The sequence below is a fragment of the Nilaparvata lugens genome, chromosome 1 (assembly GCF_014356525.2).
Source record: "Nilaparvata lugens isolate BPH chromosome 1, ASM1435652v1, whole genome shotgun sequence".
In the NCBI taxonomy this organism is placed as follows: domain Eukaryota; kingdom Metazoa; phylum Arthropoda; class Insecta; order Hemiptera; family Delphacidae; genus Nilaparvata; species Nilaparvata lugens.
Genome location: NC_052504.1, coordinates 29,411,464 through 29,416,146, shown reverse-complemented (window position 1 = coordinate 29,416,146; position 4,683 = coordinate 29,411,464). Strand labels below are relative to the sequence as shown.

The following is a 4,683-nucleotide window of genomic DNA, read 5'->3' as shown; positions in this document are numbered from 1 at the left end:
TATATATATATATATATATAATATATATATATTATATAATCTATATATTAATAAAATCTATATATTATATATAGATTTCATCTATAATTATATAGAATGTATGGATGTCCACTGAGTATAGAAATTGAGTATTAAGGCAATAGAAAGATTGGAGCATTAGTTTGGAAGAATAATTGAATCATGAATAATAAGAATTACAGATTTATTTCAAATTCTGGATGAAATTTGAATTATGATTAAGCATTGATATTGGATTGCACTGGCCTTGAATCAGGATTGATTCACTCTAAACATCCAGCTTGAATCCGACTCTAATTGATCTAGAATCACAATAGAATCGAGCTTGAATTTCGTGAAAGGTGTGCCAGGTGGCCTTGAATGGGGGGATTGCATCCAGCATGCGTTTCAAGCCTGAGTCAAGACTGCATCTCATTCCTGATTCGACCGTGCATCTCGGGCCTGAATCGAGCTCGCAACGCGATCTTGATTTTAGCTCGCAGCACCAGCCTGATTAGAGCCTGCATTTCGAGCTCGAAACTGGCTTGAACGATGTATAAACGGACTCTTGAATTCAACTCATTTCGAGCAAAACGCATGCGAATGAAATCTTGAATCAAGCCCTCACGTTTGACAAAACGAGCTTGTTTTGATTTCGATTCAAGTTGATTTTGCTGATTGGGATACAGGTGAAAATATTGCCAAGGAATTGAAATCAATTTGTACAGAATGGAATATATCTGAGGAAAACATTATTGCTATTGTTACAGATAATGTGGCTAATTTGACTCTTGCTATTGACATAGGTTTTGGGAGAAACAAGCACATTCCATGTTTTGCTCACACCCTCAATCTAGTTATGGAAAAAGGATTAGGTAATTGTCAAGAGGCTACTAGTTTGATTTCCAAAATTAAATCTATAGTCTCATGGTTTAAACATAGTGTGGTTGCAAGCGACGAGCTTAGGAAAAAACTGAAAAGAAGCTCATTCAGTCCGTGGAAACAAGATGGAATTCAGTGTTCTATATGCTTGAAAGGTTTCTAGAACTATGGCCAATTATCAATGAAATTGTGAACCTACATTCTACTGCACCACCTATTCTAAATGCTGCAGAAATTGAAATTGTGAAAGAAATCAAAGACATTCTAGAGCCTCTAGAAGCAGCTATAACAGAAATAAGTGGCCAGCACTATGTGACTGGAAGTTTAGCAATTCCAATTGCAAACATTACTAAAGGAAAATTGAACAGCCTTAACCCTGTCACAGAAGTTGGCATATCATGCTTAAAATCAGTATTAGGGCAGTTTAACAAAAGATTCATTAACATTGAACATGTGCACCTTTTAGCAGTTGCGACTATACTGGACCCTCATTTTAAGAAAATGTATTTCGAAAATCCAGTGGCCTATAGCAAACATGTCACATTTATTAACAACTCAATCAATAGAATGGATGGAGAGTTAGCTGCAAATAAGTTAACCACCGATTCATCCTCCGACTCAGAACCTGACAAGACCGAAAACCAAAAGAAGAGAAGCTTGTTCAGCGATCACAACAAAACAGTTCCAAAAAAAAAAAAAAAAAAAAATGGAAGAAGCAAGAGGAGTCTCAGAATCAATCAGTTTCAGAGCCCAGAAAATTGCATCCAGAACTTTCTTTGTATTTAGGTAAGAAAAGAAGTATATAATTTTTTGTTCTCTTTTTCAGGAAATCTAAAGAATTCAACTCCATTGTTTAGTTCAAATAAAAATTACTTTATTAGTAGTAGAGTATGGTAGGCCAATAAATAAAGTTGATTACCACATAATTATTACATAATATAGTAAAATTGGTTTCATGTGCGTTCATAAGAAAAATGCATACAACAAAAACAACAGCTTTATCAAGAATAAATAAAACTTTAAATAAAAGTAATTTTTACTTTTGCTTGTCAATAGAAGATGAAGAATAATGTTGCTATTGAAAGTAGTGCATATTATAGATTTTCTTATTGAAATTGAAACCATCACAAGTTGCATAAATTTCAAAATAAACTAGAACACTAAGGCAGCTTGTACACTGGAGCAATTATAAGCAATAGGCAAAATGCAATATTTGGAAACATATTTACATTTTTTTCATATGCAATTACAGGTTTCCAAACAGTTCGGTGACAACTTACCTACCTAATTACGTCGGCCAGCGAGTTCAGTTTAAATTGAATATAAAGACACATTGGTGATAATACTGCTTATTACATGTTGCCTATTGCTTATTGCTCCGGTGTGTGAGCTGGCTTAAACTTTAATAGTGATGAATAATTTCATGAAGCAGTTGTCCCAGTGGTGAGTGGTAGCAGGTGGGTCTTATTGGTAAGATAAGATAAGAGATGGCACCTACCAGCTACCACTCCCATTGTAACGGTGATTGCTTGAAGGACCAGCTCCTCTAAATACAATTTTTATGAGATTCAAAATTGCTTCCTGGTAACTCGGAACCCACCTAAAGCTGTAGGTTTTTTCATCTCTCATCATCATCCTTACCATTACCCACGTACAAGCCTAGAGCTTATGAGGGCATCATCCTCAGCAAAATTTTGACTAACATAAATAAACCCTATTGAATCATGTTTGTTTTAAAAATATTCAAAAGCATTTTGATGAGTAAAGCTAATATAGTTGTAATGATTTTTAGGTGCCCCGGCTGAAAAAATACAGCAAATTCCTCTACTATTTTGGAAAGAAATGGCAACCACTTATCCACTCCTGTCAAAGATGGCAAGAATTCATCTCATTGTAATGGCAACCTCCATTCCATCAGAGCAGTTGTTTTCAAAAGTGGGACAAACTGTGACAAAGGAACGAAACAGACTAGGAGGCAAACTTATTTCCAAAATTGTTTTTCTCCAATCCATTGATGACTCGCTTTGGTCATGAGCATTGTAATACAATTTCAAGATTTTTCTTTCATTAATTAAAATTTTGAGTTTTTCATTTGACTTCAGTTTTATTTAAGTAAATTCACCCAAGCCAAGACCCAACCTACTTTAAAACGTTTGAAATTAGAATATTATGACCCATTCTAAGCCTCAGGGCAATAAATGGCGCCAAATGATGGCAAGCAATAACATAATTAATGCATTTAAAAATGTTCAATGTGTTGCTAATAAAAACGTTTCACTGTCAAGTTTGAACAACTTGATATTGATGTGACTTATTTAAAAAAAAATACAAGGGGCCTGTTTCATAATTTAGAAGTCATGTAATACAGGAAATGGCGGACACACTAGACATAGATTTTTTACATATCAGCCCTGCTATTCACATCTCGTGTGTGTCTACCTTTCTCCTTTATTACAGAACTGCTAAATTTTTTGAAAGGGACTCAAGTTTTCATCTTTTGAAATTGTTCATTCCTTTTTTAAGGTAAGTCTAAAGAGTAGCTAAAAATAGGATTTGAAGGAATTGGAAATTAGAAGCAATTTGACAATACTTTTAAAGTCTTTAAAACTCTTGTAAAATATTGTATAAAATTTGAGTAGATTTCACACTCTGTTAAAAAAGTTTTTGTAGTTATAATTCATAAAAATATTTATGTAATGCAGCATTGGGATGAGCCCTGAAGGGGGCAAAGGGATTAAATGGTCAAATCATGCTTCAAAGTCCATCAAATTGCTTCACTTGAACACTTTAAAAGTCTTATCAAAGAGGATTTGAAACTATTTGATAGGCATAGAGGGGATTTGAATCAGTTTAAAGCTATTTATTTTATTGAATTCGATAAAAAAATTTGATTGTGTACAAACGAATTTAAAGATAATTGTGTATGAAGAGTTAAGAGGCTTTTCAAAAAAGGATCTTTAAATATTTTTTATAATAATTATGTTGGTAGTTTTTTTGTAGTAATTCGTCTACACTTGTAAAGCTGTTGCACTTTGTACATGATCAAATTCTATAGAATAACCTACAATATTCAATTTAACAGCTCATATAGAAGTTACCCACCCACATATATATGATGGCTTGCTAGGTTATAAGAGGATCATGTCTAGTGTGTGGGTAGCTTGAGGTGCGTACAGACTGTCGCAACCGAACGTCACTCCAGCAGAGTGATTGATGATCGTGATTGGCATTCTCGTCAACCTATTAAGGGGGGCCAAAAGAGAAACTTGCACCCCATGACAACCAGGGGCGGATTCACAATAATTATTGTAGATCCGGCCCTGATTTCATTAATTAATCATAAGTCCTCAATGTTGTAGCTCGTATGGAGGGAGGACTTTTTCCTATACCTTGACGGTCAAAAATAACCTTTTCAGAAACTTGAAACTTATTAACCTAACCTCAACCATTCCTAATACAATCCTAACATGCCTAAAGTGAGTTGGGGACACGTTAGGCCTGGGACGGGTTTGTTAGGAATGGCTTAGGTTAAGTTGGGAACATATATTATAAAAAAATTGAGTTAGGTTATGTTCGACCGTCGTGGTATAGTAAAAAGTGCTCACCGCTTGTATGTTGTATGAAGATCAAAATATCGATTATCGATGTTTTTAACACATCGATGGTCTTGGTCGATGTTGACATCGATGGTAAACATCAATGTTTTCCTTTCGATGCTCATCCCTACTTGAGTCATTGCTCATTGAAAGTAATAAATATCAAAGTCATATCTCTTGCAGATGATGTAAATGGAGGTGATGGTGA

The 4,683-nt window shown here is 34.5% G+C and overlaps 1 long non-coding RNA gene across 1 annotated transcript; it reads left to right on the top strand.

Annotated features, from left to right (window-relative positions):
* Positions 1-1,244: 1,244 nt before the first annotated feature.
* On the top strand, positions 1,245-2,970 carry LOC111047388. The gene is made up of 2 exons (XR_005570943.1): positions 1,245-1,665; positions 2,672-2,970. It is a non-coding gene; the product is annotated as an uncharacterized LOC111047388 (long non-coding RNA).
* The last annotated feature ends 1,713 nt before the right edge of the window (positions 2,971-4,683 follow it).